Consider the following 21,136-nt stretch of genomic DNA (forward strand, 5'->3'; position numbering starts at 1 on the left):
TGCTGCGCGCGTCAGGCCCGGCGTGCGGCCTCTACCTCAAAGTAGCCGCCGGGTGGGCGAGCCTAGGGCGAAAGAGGCGACGGCGGGCGGTCTTTGAGCCAGAGCTCCTTTTGTTGCCGGGCCTTGCAAGCAGAAAGGAAAGCACGCGTGCATGCCACGCGCAGCCATTCCTCGCGCTTCTGCGCGAGGCATTGCGCAGGAAAAAAGACACGCGCGCGCTGGGCAGCAAAGGGCGGCCTGCAACTGCGGGGCAATCCAACAGGGGGCAGCGTAGCGCCCACGGAAAACTGCAGCAAAGTCAGCCGAGCAGCAGCGCCGTCACTATTGCTAATTCTATTTTTCAGCAGAGGTCTCGCCCCCATGGAAGGGGGAAGCTGCACCGCTCCTGGAAACACTGCAATACCAGGTGGATGCATGGAGTGGACGGGGCAAGCCCCTGTTCCATCTCCCTGTCCCAAAAATCAATTTAATATTTGGTCCCCAGATAGGGGACGTATCAGATATTAAACGGATAAGAACAGATACTACACTTGATCTTAGCCAAAAGGCCGAGAAGCGATGGCCGTAAAACTGCGTTTGCTGCGCGCGTCAGGCCCGGCGTGCGGCCTCTACCTCAAAGTAGCCGACGGGTGGGCGAGCCTAGGGCGAAAGAGGCGACGGCGGGCGGTCTTTGAGCCAGAGCTCCTTTTGTTGCCGGGCCTTGCAAGCAGAAAGGAAAGCACGCGTGCATGCCACGCGCAGCCATTCCTTGCGCTTCTTCGCGAGGCATTGCGCAGAGAAAAAGACACGCGCGCGCTGGGCAGCAAAGAGCGGCCTGCAACTGCGGGGCAATCCAACAGGGGGCAGCGTAGCGCCCACGGAAAACTGCAGCAAAGTCAGCCGAGCAGCAGCGCCGTCACTATTGCGAATTCTATTTTTCAGCAGGGGTCTCGCCCCCATGGAGGGGGGAAGCTGCACCGCTCCTGGAAACACTGCAATACCAGGTGGATGCATGGAGTGGACGGGGCAAGCCCCTGTTCCATCTCCCTGTCCCAAAAATCAATTTAATATTTGGTCCCCAGATAGGGGACGTATCAGATATTAAACTGATAAGAACAGATACTACACTTGATCTTAGCCAAAAGGCCGAGAAGCGATGGCCGTAAAACTGCGTTTGCTGCGCGCGTCAGGCCCGGCGTGCGGCCTCTACCTCAAAGTAGCCGCCGGGTGGGCGAGCCTAGGGCGAAAGAGGCGACGGCGGGCGGTCTTTGAGCCAGAGCTCCTTTTGTTGCCGGGCCTTGCAAGCAGAAAGGAAAGCACGCGTGCATGCCACGCGCAGCCATTCCTTGCGCTTCTGCGCGAGGCATTGCGCAGGAAAAAAGACACGCGCGCGCTGGGCAGCAAAGGGCGGCCTGCAACTGCGGGGCAATCCAACAGGGGGCAGCGTAGCGCCCACGGAAAACTGCAGCAAGGTCAGCCGAGCAGCAGCGCCGTCACTATTGCGAATTCTATTTTTCAGCAGGGGTCTCGCCCCCATGGAGGGGGGAAGCTGCACCGCTCCTGGAAACACTGCAATACCAGGTGGATGCATGGAGTGGATGGGGCAAGCCCCTGTTCCATCTCCCTGTCCCAAAAATCAATTTAATATTTGGTCCCCAGATAGGGGACGTATCAGATATTAAACTGATAAGAACAGATACTACACTTGATCTTAGCCAAAAGGCCGAGAAGCGATGGCCGTAAAACTGCGTTTGCTGCGCGCGTCAGGCCCGGCGTGCGGCCTCTACCTCAAAGTAGCCGCCGGGTGGGCGAGCCTAGGGCGAAAGAGGCGACGGCGGGCGGTCTTTGAGCCAGAGCTCCTTTTGTTGCCGGGCCTTGCAAGCAGAAAGGAAAGCACGCGTGCATGCCACGCGCAGCCATTCCTCGCGCTTCTGCGCGAGGCATTGCGCAGGAAAAAAGACACGCGCGCGCTGGGCAGCAAAGGGCGGCCTGCAACTGCGGGGCAATCCAACAGGGGGCAGCATAGCGCCCACGGAAAACTGCAGCAAAGTCAGCCGAGCAGCAGCGCCGTCACTATTGCGAATTCTATTTTTCAACAGGGGTCTCGCCCCCATGGAGGGGAGAAGCTGCACCGCTCCTGGAAACACTGCAATACCAGGTGGATGCATGGAGTGGACGGGGCAAGCCCCTGTTCCATCTCCCTGTCCCAAAAATCAATTTAATATTTGGTCCCCAGATAGGGGACGTATCAGATATTAAACTGATAAGAACAGATACTACACTTGATCTTAGCCAAAAGGCCGAGAAACGATGGCCGTAAAACTGCGTTTGCTGCGCGCGTCAGGCCCGGCGTGCGGCCTCTACCTCAAAGTAGCCGCCGGGTGGGCGAGCCTAGGGCGAAAGAGGCGACGGCGGGCGGTCTTTGAGCCAGAGCTCCTTTTGTTGCCGGGCCTTGCAAGCAGAAAGGAAAGCACGCGTGCATGCCACGCGCAGCCATTCCTCGCGCTTCTGCGCGAGGCATTGCGCAGGAAAAAAGACACGCGCGCGCTGGGCAGCAAAGGGCGGCCTGCAACTGCGGGGCAATCCAACAGGGGGCAGCGTAGCGCCCACGGAAAACTGCAGCAAAGTCAGCCGAGCAGCAGCGCCGTCACTATTGCGAATTCTATTTTTCAGCAGGGGTCTCGCCCCCATGGAGGGGGGAAGCTGCACCGCTCCTGGAAACACTGCAATACCAGGTGGATGCATGGAGTGGACGGGGCAAGCCCCTGTTCCATCTCCCTGTCCCAAAAATCAATTTAATATTTGGTCCCCAGATAGGGGACGTATCAGATATTAAACTGATAAGAACAGATACTACACTTGATCTTAGCCAAAAGGCCGAGAAACGATGGCCGTAAAACTGCGTTTGCTGCGCGCGTCAGGCCCGGCGTGCGGCCTCTACCTCAAAGTAGCCGCCGGGTGGGCGAGCCTAGGGCGAAAGAGGCGATGGCGGGCGGTCTTTGAGCCAGAGCTCCTCTTGTTGCCGGGCCTTGCAAGCAGAAAGGAAAGCACGCGTGCATGCCACTCGCAGCCATTCCTCGCGCTTCTGCGCGAGGCATTGCGCAGGAAAAAAGACACGCGCGCGCTGGGCAGCAAAGGGCGGCCTGCAACTGCTGGGCAATCCAACAGGGGGCAGCATAGCACCCACGGAAAACTGCAGCAAAGTCAGCCGAGCAGCGGCGCCGTCACTATTGCGAATTCTATTTTTCAGCAGGGGTCTCGCCCCCATGGAGGGGAGAAGCTGCACCGCTCCTGGAAACACTGCAATACCAGGTGGATGCATGGAGTGGACGGGGCAAGCCCCTGTTCCATCTCCTGGTCCCAAAAATCAATTTAATATTTGGTCCCCAGATAGGGGACGTATCAGATATTAAACTGATAAGAACAGATACTACACTTGATCTTAGCCAAAAGGCCGAGAAGCGATGGCCGTAAAACTGCGTTTGCTGCGCGCGTCAGGCCCGGCGTGCGGCCTCTACCTCAAAGTAGCCGCCGGGTGGGCGAGCCTAGGGCGAAAGAGGCGACGGCGGGCGGTCTTTGAGCCAGAGCTCCTTTTGTTGCCGGGCCTTGCAAGCAGAAAGGAAAGCACGCGTGCATGCCACGCGCAGCCATTCCTCGCGCTTCTGCGCGAGGCATTGCGCAGGAAAAAAGACACGCGGGCGCTGGGCAGCAAAGGGCGGCCTGCAACTGCAGGGCAAACCAACAGGGGGCAGCGTAGCGCCCACGGAAAACTGCAGCAAAGTCAGCCGAGCAGCAGCGCCGTCACTATTGCGAATTCTATTTTTCAGCAGGGGTCTCGCCCCCATGGAGGGGGGAAGCTGCACCGCTCCTGGAAACACTGCAATACCAGGTGGATGCATGGAGTGGACGGGGCAAGCCCCTGTTCCATCTCCCTGTCCCAAAAATCAATTTAATATTTGGTCCCCAGATAGGGGACGTATCAGATATTAAACTGATAAGAACAGATACTACACTTGATCTTAGCCAAAAGGCCGAGAAGCGATGGCCGTAAAACTGCGTTTGCTGCCCGCGTCAGGCCCGGCGTGCGGCCTCTACCTCAAAGTAGCCGCCGGGTGGGCGAGCCTAGGGCGAAAGAGGCGACGGCGGGCGGTCTTTGAGCCAGAGCTCCTTTTGTTGCCGGGCCTTGCAAGCAGAAAGGAAAGCACGCGTGCATGCCACGCGCAGCCATTCCTCGCGCTTCTGCGCGAGGCATTGCGCAGGAAAAAAGACACGCGCGCGCTGGGCAGCAAAGGGCGGCCTGCAACTGCGGGGCAATCCAACAGGGGGCAGCGTAGCGCCCACGGAAAACTGCAGCAAAGTCAGCCGAGCAGCAGCGCCGTCACTATTGCGAATTCTATTTTTCAGCAGAGGTCTCGCCCCCATGGAAGGGGGAAGCTGCACCGCTCCTGCAAACACTGCAATACCAGGTGGATGCATGGAGTGGACGGGGCAAGCCCCTGTTCCATCTCCCAGTCCCAAAAATCAATTTAATATTTGGTCCCCAGATAGGGGACGTATCAGATATTAAACTGATAAGAACAGATACTACACTTGATCTTAGCCAAAAGGCCGAGAAGCGATGGCCGTAAAACTGCGTTTGCTGCGCGCGTCAGGCCCGGCGTGCGGCCTCTACCTCAAAGTAGCCGCCGGGTGGGCGAGCCTAGGGCGAAAGAGGCGACGGCGGGCGGTCTTTGAGCCAGAGCTCCTTTTGTTGCCGGGCCTTGCAAGCAGAAAGGAAAGCACACGTGCATGCCACGCGCAGCCATTCCTTGCGCTTCTTCGCGAGGCATTGCGCAGAGAAAAAGACACGCGCGCGCTGGGCAGCAAAGGGCGGCCTGCAACTGCGGGGCAATCCAACAGAGGGCAGCGTAGCGCCCACGGAAAACTGCAGCAAAGTCAGCCGAGCAGCAGTGCCGTCACTATTGCGAATTCTATTTTTCAGCAGGGGTCTCGCCCCCATGGAGGGGGGAAGCTGCACCGCTCCTGGAAACACTGCAATACCAGGTGGATGCATGGAGTGGACGGGGCAAGCCCCTGTTCCATCTCCCTGTCCCAAAAATCAATTTAATATTTGGTCCCCAGATAGGGGACGGATCAGATATTAAACTGATAAGAACAGATACTACACTTGATCTTAGCCAAAAGGCTGAGAAGCGATGGCCGTAAAACTGCGTTTGCTGCGCGCGTCAGGCCCGGCGTGCGGCCTCTACCTCAAAGTAGCCGCCGGGTGGGCGAGCCTAGGGCGAAAGAGGCGACGGCGGGCGGTCTTTGAGCCAGAGCTCCTTTTGTTGCCGGGCCTTGCAAGCAGAAAGGAAAGCACGCGTGCATGCCACGCGCAGCCATTCCTTGCGCTTCTTCGCGAGGCATTGCGCAGAGAAAAAGACACACGCGCGCTGGGCAGCAAAGGGCGGTCTGCAACTGCGGGGCAATCCAACAGGGGGCAGCGTAGCGCCCACGGAAAACTGCAGCAAAGTCAGCCGAGCAGCAGCGCCGTCACTATTGCGAATTCTATTTTTCAGCAGGGGTCTCGCCCCCATGGAGGGGGGAAGCTGCACCGCTCCTGGAAACACTGCAATAACAGGTGGATGCATGGAGTGGATGGGGCAAGCCCCTGTTCCATCTCCCTGTCCCAAAAATCAATTTAATATTTGGTCCCCAGATAGGGGACGGATCAGATATTAAACTGATAAGAACAGATACTACACTTGATCTTAGCCAAAAGGCCGAGAAGCGATGGCCGTAAAACTGCGTTTGCTGCGCGCGTCAGGCCCGGCGTGCGGCCTCTACCTCAAAGTAGCCGCCGGGTGGGCGAGCCTAGGGCGAAAGAGGCGACGGCGGGCGGTCTTTGAGCCAGAGCTCCTTTTGTTGCCGGGCCTTGCAAGCAGAAAGGAAAGCACACGTGCATGCCACTCGCAGCCATTCCTCGCGCTTCTGCGCGAGGCATTGCGCAGGAAAAAAGACACGCGCGCGCTGGGCAGCAAATGGCGGCCTGCAACTGCGGGGCAATCCAACAGGGGGCAGCGTAGCACCCACGGAAAACTGCAGCAAAGTCAGCCGAGCAGCGGCGCCGTCACTATTGCGAATTCTATTTTTCAGCAGGGGTCTCGCCCCCATGGAGGGGAGAAGCTGCACCGCTCCTGGAAACACTGCAATACCAGGTGGATGCATGGAGTGGACGGGGCAAGCCCCTGTTCCATCTCCTTGTCCCAAAAATCAATTTAATATTTGGTCCCCAGATAGGGGACGTATCAGATATTAAACTGATAAGAACAGATACTTTTTTTTTATTTCCAAAATATACTTTATTCATAAAAATCTGTAAAAATTACATTGCCAAACAGTTTCCAAACAGCACGAAAAAATACAAACATTGCAAAAGAGATCAGTTTCTTTCAATAATGTCATGAGTTTCTTCCCAACCCTTCCGTTTCACAATTGTCATGTCAATTACAGTTTTACATTTACAGCAATTGAGAATATTAACGATACAGTTCGAGGGGCTTCCCATGGTTCCAGCCCCTCAGTCCAGCTTGGTGGGGGAACCTTACACTGTGGTCTTTCCCCATTGAGCCTTTGCTGCGGCTGCCCCAAGCTTTAGTGCGTCCCTCAGCACGTAGTCCTGGACCTTGGAATGTGCCAGTCTGCAACATTCGGTGGTGGACAACTCTTTGCGCTGGAAGACCAGCAAGTTTCGGGCAGACCAAAGGGCGTCTTTCACCGAATTGATAGTCCTCCAGCAGCAGTTGATGTTTGTCTCGGTGTGCGTCCCTGGGAACAGCCCGTAGAGCACAGACTCCTGTGTTACAGAGCTGCTTGGGATGAACCTTGACAAAAACCACTGCATCTCTTTCCACACCTGCTTTGCAAAGGCACATTCCAGGAGGAGGTGGGCGACCGTCTCTTCCCCACCACAGCCAACGCGGGGGCACTGTGCGGAGGGGGCGAGACTTCGGGTGTGCATGAAGGACCTGACGGGGAGGGCCCTTCTCACCACCAGCCAAGCTACGTCTTGGTGCTTGTTTGAAAGTTCTGGTGATGAGGCATTCCGCCAAATGACTTTGACGGTCTGCTCGGGGAACCATCCGACAGGATCCACCGTTTCCTTTTCCCGTAGGGCCTTGAGGACATTCCGTGCAGACCACTGCCTGATGGACCGGTGGTCAAAGGTGTTTTTCCGCAGAAACTGCTCCACGAAGGATAGGTGGTACGGCGCCGCCCAACTGCACGGTGCGTTCCGCGGCAATGTGACCAGGCCCATCCTTCGCAACACCGGGGACAGATAGAACCTCAGCACGTAGTGACACTTGGAGTTTGCGTACTGGGGATCTACACATAGCTTGATGCAGCCGCACACGAAGGTGGTCATCAGGATGAGGGCCACGTTGGGTACATTTTTCCCGCCCATGTCCAGAGATTTGAACATCGTGTCCCTCCGGACCCGGTCCATTTTAGATCCCCAGACGAAGCGGAAAATGGCTCGGGTGACTGCCACGGCGCAGGAGTGGGGTATGGGCCAGACCTGCGCCACGTAGAGCAACAACGTGAGCGCCTCGCACCTGATGACCAGGTTCTTACCCACAATGGAGAGAGATCGCTGCCCCCACATTTTTTTTTTTTTTTTTTTTATTTCCAAAATATACTTTATTCATAAAAATCTGTAAAAATTACATTGCCAAACAGTTTCCAAACAGCACGAAAAAATACAAACATTGCAAAAGAGATCAGTTTCTTTCAATAATGTCATGAGTTTCTTCCCAACCCTTCCGTTTCACAATTGACATGTCAATTACAGTTTTACATTTACAGCAATTGAGAATATTAACGATACAGTTCGAGGGGCTTCCCATGGTTCCAGCCCCTCAGTCCAGCTTGGTGGGGGAACCTTACACTGTGGTCTTTCCCCATTGAGCCTTTGCTGCGGCTGCCCCAAGCTTTAGTGCGTCCCTCAGCACGTAGTCCTGGACCTTGGAATGTGCCAGTCTGCAACATTCGGTGGTGGACAACTCTTTGCGCTGGAAGACCAGCAAGTTTCGGGCAGACCAAAGGGCGTCTTTCACCGAATTGATAGTCCTCCAGCAGCAGTTGATGTTTGTCTCGGTGTGCGTCCCTGGGAACAGCCCGTAGAGCACAGACTCCTGTGTTACAGAGCTGCTTGGGATGAACCTTGACAAAAACCACTGCATCTCTTTCCACACCTGCTTTGCAAAGGCACATTCCAGGAGGAGGTGGGCGACCGTCTCTTCCCCACCACAGCCAACGCGGGGGCACTGTGCGGAGGGGGCGAGACTTCGGGTGTGCATGAAGGATCTGATGGGGAGGGCCCTTCTCACCACCAGCCAAGCTACGTCTTGGTGCTTGTTTGAAAGTTCTGGTGATGAGGCATTCCGCCAAATGACTTTGACGGTCTGCTCGGGGAACCATCCGACAGGATCCACCGTTTCCTTTTCCCGTAGGGCCTTGAGGACATTCCGTGCAGACCACTGCCTGATGGACCGGTGGTCAAAGGTGTTTTTCCGCAGAAACTGCTCCACGAAGGATAGGTGGTACGGCGCCGCCCAACTGCACGGAGCGTTCCGCGGCAATGTGACCAGGCCCATCCTTCGCAACACCGGGGACAGATAGAACCTCAGCACGTAGTGACACTTGGAGTTTGCGTACTGGGGATCTACACATAGCTTGATGCAGCCGCACACGAAGGTGGTCATCAGGATGAGGGCCACGTTGGGTACATTTTTCCCGCCCATGTCCAGAGATTTGAACATCGTGTCCCTCCGGACCCGGTCCATTTTAGATCCCCAGACGAAGCGGAAAATGGCTCGGGTGACTGCCACGGCGCAGGAGTGGGGTATGGGCCAGACCTGCGCCACGTAGAGCAACAACGTGAGCGCCTCGCACCTGATGACCAGGTTCTTACCCACAATGGAGAGAGATCGCTGCCCCCACATGCCCAACTTTTGTCGTACCTTGGCTACTCGCTCCTCCCATGTTTTGGTGCACGCCCCGGCCCTTCCGAACCATATCCCCAGCACCTTCAGGTAATCTGACCTGACGGTGAAGGGGACAAAGGATCGGTCAGCCCAGTTCCCAAAGAACATGGCCTCGCTCTTGCCGTGGTTAACTTTGGCTCCCGAGGCCAGTTCGAACTGGTCGCAGATGCTCATCAGTCTGCGCACGGACAGCGGATCCGAGCAGAAGACGGCGACGTCATCCATGTACAGGGAGGTTTTGACCTGAGTGCCTCCGCTGCCTGGGATTGTCACCCCTCTTATGCTCGCATCCTTCCTAATAGACTCAGCAAAGGGTTCAATACAGCAAACAAACAAGACCGGGGACAGAGGACAGCCCTGTCTGACTCCAGATTTGATCGGGAAACTTTCAGATTCCCACCCGTTGATTGACACTGCGCTACTGATGTTTGTGTAGAGCAGTTGGATCCAATTGCAGATTCCCTCCCCAAACCCCATTTTGGAAAGCACGTCCATCATGTAGGTGTGCGATATCCTGTCAAAAGCCTTCTCCTGGTCCAGGCTGATGAGGCAGGTGTCCACCCTCCTGTCCCGTACGTAGGCGATCGTATCCCTGAGTAGCGCGAGGCTATCAGAGATCTTCCTGCCGGGTACAGTACAGGTCTGATCGGGGTGAATCACCAGCTCCAGAGCAGACTTGACTCGACTGGCTATGACTTTGGACAGAATCTTGTAATCAACATTAAGCAGTGAGATGGGCCGCCAATTTCTGATTTCTACCCTCTCCCCCTTCTGCTTGTAAATGAGGGTGATGATGCCTTTTCTCATGGATTCTGACATGCTACCGGCCAGGAGCATACTCTCGTATACTTCCAGCAGGTCCGGGCCGACCCAGTCCCACAGGGCCGAGTACAACTCGACCGGTAAGCCGTCGCTCCCGGGAGTTTTACTCGCCTCGAAAGACTCGACGGCCTTTGTCAGCTCGTCCAGAGTTAGCGGCTTGTCCAGTCCCTCCCACCTGCTGTCATCTAAGACCTCTGTGATAGATGACAGGAAGGACTGGGAGGCTCTGCTGTCTGTGGGCTTCGCGTCATACAGCCCAGCATAAAAGGATTTGCTGATCCTTAGTATGTCGGACTGCGAAGACGTTACCGAGCCATCTTCTTCCTTCAGGCTGCTGATAACAGAGCTCTCTCTGTGTACCTTTTGGAAGAAGTAACGCGAGCACGTCTCATCCTGCTCGATGGAGCGGACTCTGGACCGGAAGATGATCTTGGAGGCCTCCTTGGCAAAGAGCGAGGCCTGCTGGCTCTTCACCTCTTGGAGGTCCTCCTTGACCTCGACCCCCATTGACTGCAACCGGAGTAGATTTTGCATAATTTTCTGGAGTCGGGACAGTTCCCTCTGTCTCTCTCTCGCCTTCTGAACACCTTTGTGGATGAAGAACCTCTTGATGTTCTCCTTAATCGCTTCCCACCAGTGAACTGGAGACTCAAAGAGGGGTTTCACGGTCCTCCAACCATTGTAATCCCTTTTGAGTTCCTCAACGTTCTCTGGGGTCAGCAGTGTCGCATTGAGCTTCCACGTCCCTCTGCCAACCCGCTGGTCGTCCTGTAAGTGACAGTCGGCCAGTAAGAGGCAGTGGTCGGAGAAGAACACCGGCTTGACGTCGGTGGATCCGACCGTGACAGCACGGGAAACAAACAGGAAGTCAATCCTGGAACGGGCAGACCCGTCCGATCTTGACCATGTGTATCTGCGCTGCGCTCCGTCTGCAGGTTTGCTGAAGACGTCGTGCAGTTTGGCATCCTTAACTGTTTCTATGAGGAATCTGGACGTAGCGTCCAGTTTGCTGTCGTCACTGCCGGATCGTCCAGCCGCATCGATGATGCAGTTGAAGTCACCGCCTAGGATGACCGGCCTGGACGTCGCCAGCAGCAGTGGGAGCTGCTGGAAGACGGTCAGCCGCTCGCTGCGTTGTACCGGGGCGTACACGTTGATCAACCGGAGCGGAGCGTTGTTGTACATCACGTCTGCTACGAGGAGGCGGCCGCCCACCACCTCCTTAACTTCGGAGATGGTGAAGTTACCTCCCCGCAGCAGAATACCCAGGCCGGAGGAACGGCAGTCATTACCCCCCGACCAGATCGATGGCCCGTGGGACCACCATCGCGACCACTGCCTGTAGGTGCTGAGGTGTGGTATTCCACACTCCTGCAGAAACAGTAGGTCAGCTTTGACCTTGGCAAGGTAATCCAAGGTTGAAACACATCGCGTAGTCGATTTAATGCTACGCACATTAATGGAAGCAATTCTTACACCCATTTTTTACTAAAAATTAGTTGTTGCTTCCCATACCATTTGTCCTCGCTAGTCCCAGTCCTTCCCCTTCGGGATGTTCCTGCATACCCATCGTATGCGCAAGCAGTTTCACGTTGGTTGGGCTCAGAAACCCCTCCTGATTTTTCATGCAGGGTTTGTGCCGCTCGGGTGACATCGGGGGGGTCTTGTAGGCAGAGAGGATTGGGTTGTCCTCAGCTGCTTCCATCTGTTCCTCCTCGAAAACATCACAGCTCCCGGTCTCCCGGAGCTCAGGTGCGCCAGACGTGTCTTTGCTCCCGGTGTCCCGGAGCTGAGATGCGTTGGCCACGTCGTTACGTGTGGGGAATTGGGGTTGGGGCACGCCGGGCCCATCACAGCTTCCAGTGCCCGGGGGCTGGGATGCTTTATCATCCATCTCGGAGTTCTGCCGCCTCTTTTGAAGGGGCTGTCGTTCCAGCATTTCCCCGTCCAGTGAAGAGGAGTTGTTGCAGTCTGATTCAGAAGAGAGCCTCCTCTTGCCACTGGTTTGGGTGGTGGCTTTGGGATGTTTTTTCTTTGTGGTTCTCCTCTGGACCACTTGCCACTGACCTGTTTGTCCATCTGCTGCCTCCTCCTCCATTGATTCTGTCTGTGGGGGAGGGGTTTCCGGGCGCTGGGTAGGTGCTGGGTCGTTGGTTTCAGCCGCCTCCCCTTCCTTCTCAGGTTGAAGTTCCTCACTGCGGAGAAGGTTGTTGGTCTCCTTTCGAACAGCGGACGCCTTCGTCGAACCTTCGCCCGGCCATTCCTTGGACCTTGCCGCCTGAGCATAGCTTTGACAACGTTTGGGACAGGTCTTGTAGAGATGGCCTGCCGCACCGCACAAGTTGCAACACTTAGTCTGCTTACAGTCCTTGGTCTGATGGCCTTCCTCCTTGCAGTTCTTGCAAACAACCGTGCTGCAGTTGGCTGCCATGTGACCAGATTTGCCACAGGTGCGACAAACTCTGGGCTGCCCAGCGTAGACCAAGAAGCCTCGACTTCCCCCGATAGCGAAGCTGGAGGGAGGGTGGATGATGGCTCCACTGGGATCTACCTTCAAGGTCACCTTGACCTGCCGCTTGCTGGTCCAGATCCCAAAGGGGTCCTTGACATCAGTGCTGCTGCCGGCCACCTCGACGTACCTGGCGAGAAAGGTGAGTACATCCACCACCGGAACATGGGGGTTGTAGAGGTGAATCGTCACCACCCGGTCCCGTTGTGACGGAAGCGTGAAGAGCGGCTCCGCTGTGAGGATCGACAGTGGCGCCCGGTCCCCTTTCTCCTTGAACGCCTTCAGGAACTTGATGCATCCCGCCACGTTCCGGAACGTCACGTCGAAGTATCCACTGCTGGGGAAATCCTGCAGGCAGAAGACGTCCGTCGCTTGAAATCCGCAGCAATCGAAGAGAATTTTCTTGATGAAGAAGGTGCGATCGACCGGTGCATCTCCTTCCTTGTCTTTCACGACCACCCGAACGGTGTTGCGCACTCCCTGGCCCGAAGCTCGAAAATTGGTTATAGCCATTTTACTCAAAGCTTCCCCAGGATCAAAAAGCAATGATCATGGTCTCTTCTCAATCAAATAAGCACTGATAAGAACAGATACTACACTTGATCTTAGCCAAAAGGCCGAGAAGCGATGGCCGTAAAACTGCGTTTGCTGCGCGCGTCAGGCCCGGCGTGCGGCCTCTACCTCAAAGTAGCCGCCGGGTGGGCGAGCCTAGGGCGAAAGAGGCGACGGCGGGCGGTCTTTGAGCCAGAGCTCCTTTTGTTGCCGGGCCTTGCAAGCAGAAAGGAAAGCACGCGTGCATGCCACGCGCAGCCATTCCTCGCGCTTCTGCGCGAGGCATTGCGCAGGAAAAAAGACACGCGCGCGCTGGGCAGCAAAGGGCGGCCTGCAACTGCGGGGCAATCCAACAGGGGGCAGCGTAGCGCCCACGGAAAACTGCAGCAAAGTCAGCCGAGCAGCAGCGCCGTCACTATTGCTAATTCTATTTTTCAGCAGAGGTCTCGCCCCCATGGAAGGGGGAAGCTGCACCGCTCCTGGAAACACTGCAATACCAGGTGGATGCATGGAGTGGACGGGGCAAGCCCCTGTTCCATCTCCCTGTCCCAAAAATCAATTTAATATTTGGTCCCCAGATAGGGGACGTATCAGATATTAAACTGATAAGAACAGATACTACACTTGATCTTAGCCAAAAGGCCGAGAAGCGATGGCCGTAAAACTGCGTTTGCTGCGCGCGTCAGGCCCGGCGTGCGGCCTCTACCTCAAAGTAGCCGACGGGTGGGCGAGCCTAGGGCGAAAGAGGCGACGGCGGGCGGTCTTTGAGCCAGAGCTCCTTTTGTTGCCGGGCCTTGCAAGCAGAAAGGAAAGCACGCGTGCATGCCACGCGCAGCCATTCCTTGCGCTTCTTCGCGAGGCATTGCGCAGAGAAAAAGACACGCGCGCGCTGGGCAGCAAAGAGCGGCCTGCAACTGCGGGGCAATCCAACAGGGGGCAGCGTAGCGCCCACGGAAAACTGCAGCAAAGTCAGCCGAGCAGCAGCGCCGTCACTATTGCGAATTCTATTTTTCAGCAGGGGTCTCGCCCCCATGGAGGGGGGAAGCTGCACCGCTCCTGGAAACACTGCAATACCAGGTGGATGCATGGAGTGGACGGGGCAAGCCCCTGTTCCATCTCCCTGTCCCAAAAATCAATTTAATATTTGGTCCCCAGATAGGGGACGTATCAGATATTAAACTGATAAGAACAGATACTACACTTGATCTTAGCCAAAAGGCCGAGAAGCGATGGCCGTAAAACTGCGTTTGCTGCGCGCGTCAGGCCCGGCGTGCGGCCTCTACCTCAAAGTAGCCGCCGGGTGGGCGAGCCTAGGGCGAAAGAGGCGACGGCGGGCGGTCTTTGAGCCAGAGCTCCTTTTGTTGCCGGGCCTTGCAAGCAGAAAGGAAAGCACGCGTGCATGCCACGCGCAGCCATTCCTTGCGCTTCTTCGCGAGGCATTGCGCAGAGAAAAAGACACGCGCGCGCTGGGCAGCAAAGGGCGGCCTGCAACTGCGGGGCAATCCAACAGGGGGCAGCGTAGCGCCCACGGAAAACTGCAGCAAAGTCAGCCGAGCAGCAGCGCCGTCACTATTGCGAATTCTATTTTTCAGCAGGGGTCTCGCCCCCATGGAGGGGGGAAGCTGCACCGCTCCTGGAAACACTGCAATACCAGGTGGATGCATGGAGTGGACGGGGCAAGCCCCTGTTCCATCTCCCTGTCCCAAAAATCAATTTAATATTTGGTCCCCAGATAGGGGACGTATCAGATATTAAACTGATAAGAACAGATACTACACTTGATCTTAGCCAAAAGGCCGAGAAGCGATGGCCGTAAAACTGCGTTTGCTGCGCGCGTCAGGCCCGGCGTGCGGCCTCTACCTCAAAGTAGCCGCCGGGTGGGCGAGCCTAGGGCGAAAGAGGCGACGGCGGGCGGTCTTTGAGCCAGAGCTCCTTTTGTTGCCGGGCCTTGCAAGCAGAAAGGAAAGCACGCGTGCAAGCCACGCGCAGCCATTCCTTGCGCTTCTTCGCGAGGCATTGCGCAGAGAAAAAGACACGCGCGCGCTGGGCAGCAAAGAGCGGCCTGCAACTGCGGGGCAATCCAACAGGGGGCAGCGTAGCGCCCACGGAAAACTGCAGCAAAGTCAGCCGAGCAGCAGCGCCGTCACTATTGCGAATTCTATTTTTCAGCAGGGGTCTCGCCCCCATGGAGGGGGGAAGCTGCACCGCTCCTGGAAACACTGCAATACCAGGTGGATGCATGGAGTGGACGGGGCAAGCCCCTGTTCCATCTCCCTGTCCCAAAAATCAATTTAATATTTGGTCCCCAGATAGGGGACGGATCAGATATTAAACTGATAAGAACAGATACTACACTTGATCTTAGCCAAAAGGCCGAGAAGCGATGGCCGTAAAACTGCGTTTGCTGCGCGCGTCAGGCCCGGCGTGCGGCCTCTACCTCAAAGTAGCCGCCGGGTGGGCGAGCCTAGGGCGAAAGAGGCGACGGCGGGCGGTCTTTGAGCCAGAGCTCCTTTTGTTGCCGGGCCTTGCAAGCAGAAAGGAAAGCACGCGTGCATGCCTCGCGCAGCCATTCCTCGCGCTTCTGCGCGAGGCATTGCGCAGGAAAAAAGACACGCGCGCGCTGGGCAGCAAAGGGCGGCCTGCAACTGTGGGGCAATCCAACAGGGGGCAGCGTAGCGCCCACGGAAAACTGCAGCAAAGTCAGCCGAGCAGCAGCGCCGTCACTATTGCTAATTCTATTTTTCAGCAGAGGTCTCGCCCCCATGGAAGGGGGAAGCTGCACCGCTCCTGGAAACACTGCAATACCAGGTGGATGCATGGAGTGGACGGGGCAAGCCCCTGTTCCATCTCCCTGTCCCAAAAATCAATTTAATATTTGGTCCCCAGATAGGGGACGTATCAGATATTAAACTGATAAGAACAGATACTACACTTGATCTTAGCCAAAAGGCCGAGAAGCGATGGCCGTAAAACTGCGTTTGCTGCGCGCGTCAGGCCCGGCGTGCGGCCTCTACCTCAAAGTAGCCGACGGGTGGGCGAGCCTAGGGCGAAAGAGGCGACGGCGGGCGGTCTTTGAGCCAGAGCTCCTTTTGTTGCCGGGCCTTGCAAGCAGAAAGGAAAGCACGCGTGCATGCCACGCGCAGCCATTCCTTGCGCTTCTTCGCGAGGCATTGCGCAGAGAAAAAGACACGCGCGCGCTGGGCAGCAAAGAGCGGCCTGCAACTGCGGGGCAATCCAACAGGGGGCAGCGTAGCGCCCACGGAAAACTGCAGCAAAGTCAGCCGAGCAGCAGCGCCGTCACTATTGCGAATTCTATTTTTCAGCAGGGGTCTCGCCCCCATGGAGGGGGGAAGCTGCACCGCTCCTGGAAACACTGCAATACCAGGTGGATGCATGGAGTGGACGGGGCAAGCCCCTGTTCCATCTCCCTGTCCCAAAAATCAATTTAATATTTGGTCCCCAGATAGGGGACGTATCAGATATTAAACTGATAAGAACAGATACTACACTTGATCTTAGCCAAAAGGCCGAGAAGCGATGGCCGTAAAACTGCGTTTGCTGCGCGCGTCAGGCCCGGCGTGCGGCCTCTACCTCAAAGTAGCCGCCGGGTGGGCGAGCCTAGGGCGAAAGAGGCGACGGCGGGCGGTCTTTGAGCCAGAGCTCCTTTTGTTGCCGGGCCTTGCAAGCAGAAAGGAAAGCACGCGTGCATGCCACGCGCAGCCATTCCTTGCGCTTCTTCGCGAGGCATTGCGCAGAGAAAAAGACACGCGCGCGCTGGGCAGCAAAGGGCGGCCTGCAACTGCGGGGCAATCCAACAGGGGGCAGCGTAGCGCCCACGGAAAACTGCAGCAAAGTCAGCCGAGCAGCAGCGCCGTCACTATTGCGAATTCTATTTTTCAGCAGGGGTCTCGCCCCCATGGAGGGGGGAAGCTGCACCGCTCCTGGAAACACTGCAATACCAGGTGGATGCATGGAGTGGACGGGGCAAGCCCCTGTTCCATCTCCTTGTCCCAAAAATCAATTTAATATTTGGTCCCCAGATAGGGGACGTATCAGATATTAAACTGATAAGAACAGATACTACACTTGATCTTAGCCAAAAGGCCGAGAAGCGATGGCCGTAAAACTGCGTTTGCTGCGCGCGTCAGGCCCGGCGTGCGGCCTCTACCTCAAAGTAGCCGCCGGGTGGGCGAGCCTAGGGCGAAAGAGGCGACGGCGGGCGGTCTTTGAGCCAGAGCTCCTTTTGTTGCCGGGCCTTGCAAGCAGAAAGGAAAGCACGCGTGCATGCCACGCGCAGCCATTCCTTGCGCTTCTTCGCGAGGCATTGCGCAGAGAAAAAGACACGCGCGCGCTGGGCAGCAAAGAGCGGCCTGCAACTGCGGGGCAATCCAACAGGGGGCAGCGTAGCGCCCACGGAAAACTGCAGCAAAGTCAGCCGAGCAGCAGCGCCGTCACTATTGCGAATTCTATTTTTCAGCAGGGGTCTCGCCCCCATGGAGGGGGGAAGCTGCACCGCTCCTGGAAACACTGCAATACCAGGTGGATGCATGGAGTGGACGGGGCAAGCCCCTGTTCCATCTCCCTGTCCCAAAAATCAATTTAATATTTGGTCCCCAGATAGGGGACGTATCAGATATTAAACTGATAAGAACAGATACTACACTTGATCTTAGCCAAAAGGCCGAGAAGCGATGGCCGTAAAACTGCGTTTGCTGCGCGCGTCAGGCCCGGCGTGCGGCCTCTACCTCAAAGTAGCCGCCGGGTGGGCGAGCCTAGGGCGAAAGAGGCGACGGCGGGCGGTCTTTGAGCCAGAGCTCCTTTTGTTGCCGGGCCTTGCAAGCAGAAAGGAAAGCACGCGTGCATGCCACGCGCAGCCATTCCTTGCGCTTCTTCGCGAGGCATTGCGCAGAGAAAAAGACACGCGCGCGCTGGGCAGCAAAGGGCGGCCTGCAACTGCGGGGCAATCCAACAGGGGGCAGCGTAGCGCCCACGGAAAACTGCAGCAAAGTCAGCCGAGCAGCAGCGCCGTCACTATTGCGAATTCTATTTTTCAGCAGGGGTCTCGCCCCCATGGAGGGGGGAAGCTGCACCGCTCCTGGAAACACTGCAATACCAGGTGGATGCATGGAGTGGACGGGGCAAGCCCCTGTTCCATCTCCTTGTCCCAAAAATCAATTTAATATTTGGTCCCCAGATAGGGGACGTATCAGATATTAAACTGATAAGAACAGATACTACACTTGATCTTAGCCAAAAGGCCGAGAAGCGATGGCCGTAAAACTGCGTTTGCTGCGCGCGTCAGGCCCGGCGTGCGGCCTCTACCTCAAAGTAGCCGCCGGGTGGGCGAGCCTAGGGCGAAAGAGGCGACGGCGGGCGGTCTTTGAGCCAGAGCTCCTTTTGTTGCCGGGCCTTGCAAGCAGAAAGGAAAGCACGCGTGCATGCCACGCGCAGCCATTCCTTGCGCTTCTTCGCGAGGCATTGCGCAGAGAAAAAGACACGCGCGCGCTGGGCAGCAAAGAGCGGCCTGCAACTGCGGGGCAATCCAACAGGGGGCAGCGTAGCGCCCACGGAAAACTGCAGCAAAGTCAGCCGAGCAGCAGCGCCGTCACTATTGCGAATTCTATTTTTCAGCAGGGGTCTCGCCCCCATGGAGGGGGGAAGCTGCACCGCTCCTGGAAACACTGCAATACCAGGTGGATGCATGGAGTGGACGGGGCAAGCCCCTGTTCCATCTCCCTGTCCCAAAAATCAATTTAATATTTGGTCCCCAGATAGGGGACGGATCAGATATTAAACTGATAAGAACAGATACTTTTTTTTTTTTTTTTTTCCAAAATATACTTTATTCATAAAAATCTGTAAAAATTACATTGCCAAACAGTTTCCAAACAGCACCAAAAAATACAAACATTGCAAGGGAGATCAGTTTCCTTCAATACTGTCATGAGTTTCTTCCCAACCCTTCCGTTTCTCAATTGTCATGTCAATTACAGTTTTACATTTACAGCAATTCAGAATATTAACGATACAGTTCGAGGGGTTTCCCATGGATCCAGCCCCTCAGTCTAGCTTGGTGGGGGAACCTTACACTGTGGTCTTTCCCCATTGAGCCTTTGCTGCGGCTGCCCCAAGCTTTAGTGCGTCCCTCAGCACGTAGTCCTGGACCTTGGAATGTGCCAGTCTGCAACATTCGGTGGTGGACAACTCTTTGCGCTGGAAGACCAGCAAGTTTCGGGCAGACCAAAGGGCGTCTTTCACCGAATTGATAGTCCTCCAGCAGCAGTTGATGTTTGTCTCGGTGTGCGTCCCTGGGAACAGCCCGTAGAGCACAGACTCCTGTGTTACAGAGCTGCTTGGGATGAACCTTGACAAAAACCACTGCATCTCTTTCCACACCTGCTTTGCAAAGGCACATTCCAGGAGGAGGTGGGCGACCGTCTCTTCCCCACCACAGCCAACGCGGGGGCACTGTGCGGAGGGGGCGAGACTTCGGGTGTGCATGAAGGATCTGACGGGGAGGGCCCTTCTCACCACCAGCCAAGCTACGTCTTGGTGCTTGTTTGAAAGTTCTGGTGATGAGGCATTCCGCCAAATGACTTTGACGGTCTGCTCGGGGAACCATCCGACAGGATCCACCGTTTCCTTTTCCCGTAGGGCCTTGAGGACATTCCGTGCAGACCACTGCCTGATGGACCGGTGGTCAAAGGTGTTTTTCCGCAGAAACTGCTCCACGAAGGATAGGTGGTACGGCACGTCCCAACTGCACGGAGCGTTCCGCGGCAATGTGACCAGGCCCATCCTTCGCAACACCGGGGACAGATAGAACCTCAGCACGTAGTGACACTTGGAGTTTGCGTACTGGGGATCTACACATAGCTTGATGCAGCCGCACACGAAGGTGGTCATCAGGATGAGGGCCACGTTGGGTACATTTTTCCCGCCCATGTCCAGAGATTTGAACATCGTGTCCCTCCGGACCCGGTCCATTTTAGATCCCCAGACGAAGCGGAAAATGGCTCGGGTGACTGCCACGGCGCAGGAGTGGGGTATGGGCCAGACCTGCGCCACGTAGAGCAACAACGTGAGCGCTTCGCACCTGATGACCAGGTTCTTACCCACAATGGAGAGAGATCGCTGCCCCCACATGCCCAACTTTTGTCGTACCTTGGCTACTCGCTCCTCCCATGTTTTGGTGCACGCCCCGGCCCTTCCGAACCATATCCCCAGCACCTTCAGGTAATCTGACCTGACGGTGAAGGGGACAAAGGATCGGTCAGCCCAGTTCCCAAAGAACATGGCCTCGCTCTTGCCGTGGTTAACTTTGGCTCCCGAGGCCAGTTCGAACTGGTCGCAGATGCTCATCAGTCTGCGCACGGACAGCGGATCCGAGCAGAAGACGGCGACGTCATCCATGTACAGGGAGGTTTTGACCTGAGTGCCTCCGCTGCCTGGGATTGTCACCCCTCTTATGCTCGCATCCTTCCTAATAGACTCAGCAAAGGGTTCAATACAGCAAACAAACAAGACCGGGGACAGAGGACAGCCCTGTCTGACTCCAGATTTGATCGGGAAACTTTCAGATTCCCACCCGTTGATTGACACTGCGCTACTGATGTTTGTGTAGAGCAGTTGGATCCAATTGCAGATTCCCTCCCCAAACCCCATTTTGGAAAGCACGTCCATCATGTAGGTGTGCGATATCCTGTCAAAAGCCTTCTCCTGGTCCAGGCTGATGAGGCAGGTGTCCACCCTCCTGTCCCGTACGTAGGCGATCGTATCCCTGAGTAGCGCGAGGCTATCAGAGATCTTCCTGCCGGGTACAGTACAGGTCTGATCGGGGTGAATCACCAGCTCCAGAGCAGACTTGACTCGACTGGCTATGACTTTGGACAGAATCTTGTAATCAACATTAAGCAGTGAGATGGGCCGCCAATTTCTGATTTCTACCCTCTCCCCCTTCTGCTTGTAAATGAGGGTGATGATGCCTTTTCTCATGGATTCTGACATGCTACCGGCCAGGAGCATACTCTCGTATACTTCCAGCAGGTCCGGGCCGACCCAGTCCCACAGGGCCGAGTACAACTCGACCGGTAAGCCATCGCTCCCGGGAGTTTTACTCGCCTCGAAAGACTCGACGGCCTTTGTCAGCTCGTCCAGAGTTAGCGGCTTGTCCAGTCCCTCCCTCCTGCTGTCATCTAAGACCTCTGTGATAGATGACAGGAAGGACTGGGAGGCTCTGCTGTCTGTG

General features: G+C 56.3%; 20 non-coding genes and 2 pseudogenes across 20 annotated transcripts; all 22 read right to left on the reverse strand.

Annotated features, from left to right (window-relative positions):
* Positions 1-369: 369 nt before the first annotated feature.
* LOC137354001 (U2 spliceosomal RNA) lies at positions 370-560 on the reverse strand. The gene has a single exon (XR_010970151.1). It is a non-coding gene; the product is annotated as a U2 spliceosomal RNA (small nuclear RNA).
* A 386-nt stretch (positions 561-946) lies between these two features.
* Positions 947-1,137, reverse strand: LOC137354688 (U2 spliceosomal RNA). Its single transcript, XR_010970485.1, has one exon. It is a non-coding gene; the product is annotated as a U2 spliceosomal RNA (small nuclear RNA).
* Positions 1,138-1,523: 386 nt separating this feature from the next.
* LOC137354319 (U2 spliceosomal RNA) lies at positions 1,524-1,714 on the reverse strand. The gene has a single exon (XR_010970356.1). It is a non-coding gene; the product is annotated as a U2 spliceosomal RNA (small nuclear RNA).
* A 386-nt stretch (positions 1,715-2,100) lies between these two features.
* On the reverse strand, positions 2,101-2,291 carry LOC137355137 (U2 spliceosomal RNA). The gene has a single exon (XR_010970775.1). It is a non-coding gene; the product is annotated as a U2 spliceosomal RNA (small nuclear RNA).
* A 386-nt stretch (positions 2,292-2,677) lies between these two features.
* Positions 2,678-2,868, reverse strand: LOC137355250 (U2 spliceosomal RNA). Its single transcript, XR_010970884.1, has one exon. It is a non-coding gene; the product is annotated as a U2 spliceosomal RNA (small nuclear RNA).
* A 386-nt stretch (positions 2,869-3,254) lies between these two features.
* Positions 3,255-3,445, reverse strand: LOC137354252 (U2 spliceosomal RNA). Its single transcript, XR_010970332.1, has one exon. It is a non-coding gene; the product is annotated as a U2 spliceosomal RNA (small nuclear RNA).
* A 386-nt stretch (positions 3,446-3,831) lies between these two features.
* LOC137354699 (U2 spliceosomal RNA) lies at positions 3,832-4,022 on the reverse strand. Its single transcript, XR_010970486.1, has one exon. It is a non-coding gene; the product is annotated as a U2 spliceosomal RNA (small nuclear RNA).
* Positions 4,023-4,408: 386 nt separating this feature from the next.
* Positions 4,409-4,599, reverse strand: LOC137353900 (U2 spliceosomal RNA). Its single transcript, XR_010970051.1, has one exon. It is a non-coding gene; the product is annotated as a U2 spliceosomal RNA (small nuclear RNA).
* A 386-nt stretch (positions 4,600-4,985) lies between these two features.
* On the reverse strand, positions 4,986-5,176 carry LOC137354031 (U2 spliceosomal RNA). Its single transcript, XR_010970181.1, has one exon. It is a non-coding gene; the product is annotated as a U2 spliceosomal RNA (small nuclear RNA).
* A 386-nt stretch (positions 5,177-5,562) lies between these two features.
* Positions 5,563-5,753, reverse strand: LOC137354102 (U2 spliceosomal RNA). The gene has a single exon (XR_010970251.1). It is a non-coding gene; the product is annotated as a U2 spliceosomal RNA (small nuclear RNA).
* Positions 5,754-6,139: 386 nt separating this feature from the next.
* On the reverse strand, positions 6,140-6,317 carry LOC137354163 (U2 spliceosomal RNA; annotated as a pseudogene).
* Positions 6,318-12,856: 6,539 nt separating this feature from the next.
* On the reverse strand, positions 12,857-12,965 carry LOC137354579 (U2 spliceosomal RNA; annotated as a pseudogene).
* Positions 12,966-13,351: 386 nt separating this feature from the next.
* On the reverse strand, positions 13,352-13,542 carry LOC137354710 (U2 spliceosomal RNA). Its single transcript, XR_010970487.1, has one exon. It is a non-coding gene; the product is annotated as a U2 spliceosomal RNA (small nuclear RNA).
* A 386-nt stretch (positions 13,543-13,928) lies between these two features.
* Positions 13,929-14,119, reverse strand: LOC137354721 (U2 spliceosomal RNA). The gene has a single exon (XR_010970488.1). It is a non-coding gene; the product is annotated as a U2 spliceosomal RNA (small nuclear RNA).
* Positions 14,120-14,505: 386 nt separating this feature from the next.
* LOC137354732 (U2 spliceosomal RNA) lies at positions 14,506-14,696 on the reverse strand. Its single transcript, XR_010970489.1, has one exon. It is a non-coding gene; the product is annotated as a U2 spliceosomal RNA (small nuclear RNA).
* A 386-nt stretch (positions 14,697-15,082) lies between these two features.
* LOC137353959 (U2 spliceosomal RNA) lies at positions 15,083-15,273 on the reverse strand. The gene has a single exon (XR_010970109.1). It is a non-coding gene; the product is annotated as a U2 spliceosomal RNA (small nuclear RNA).
* Positions 15,274-15,659: 386 nt separating this feature from the next.
* On the reverse strand, positions 15,660-15,850 carry LOC137354744 (U2 spliceosomal RNA). Its single transcript, XR_010970491.1, has one exon. It is a non-coding gene; the product is annotated as a U2 spliceosomal RNA (small nuclear RNA).
* Positions 15,851-16,236: 386 nt separating this feature from the next.
* On the reverse strand, positions 16,237-16,427 carry LOC137354755 (U2 spliceosomal RNA). The gene has a single exon (XR_010970492.1). It is a non-coding gene; the product is annotated as a U2 spliceosomal RNA (small nuclear RNA).
* Positions 16,428-16,813: 386 nt separating this feature from the next.
* LOC137354342 (U2 spliceosomal RNA) lies at positions 16,814-17,004 on the reverse strand. The gene has a single exon (XR_010970375.1). It is a non-coding gene; the product is annotated as a U2 spliceosomal RNA (small nuclear RNA).
* A 386-nt stretch (positions 17,005-17,390) lies between these two features.
* LOC137354767 (U2 spliceosomal RNA) lies at positions 17,391-17,581 on the reverse strand. Its single transcript, XR_010970493.1, has one exon. It is a non-coding gene; the product is annotated as a U2 spliceosomal RNA (small nuclear RNA).
* A 386-nt stretch (positions 17,582-17,967) lies between these two features.
* On the reverse strand, positions 17,968-18,158 carry LOC137354355 (U2 spliceosomal RNA). The gene has a single exon (XR_010970385.1). It is a non-coding gene; the product is annotated as a U2 spliceosomal RNA (small nuclear RNA).
* A 386-nt stretch (positions 18,159-18,544) lies between these two features.
* Positions 18,545-18,727, reverse strand: LOC137354321 (U2 spliceosomal RNA). Its single transcript, XR_010970357.1, has one exon. It is a non-coding gene; the product is annotated as a U2 spliceosomal RNA (small nuclear RNA).
* Positions 18,728-21,136: the final 2,409 nt, after the last annotated feature.

This window comes from Heterodontus francisci, chromosome 41 (genome assembly GCF_036365525.1).
Source record: "Heterodontus francisci isolate sHetFra1 chromosome 41, sHetFra1.hap1, whole genome shotgun sequence".
Lineage (NCBI taxonomy): Eukaryota > Metazoa > Chordata > Chondrichthyes > Heterodontiformes > Heterodontidae > Heterodontus > Heterodontus francisci.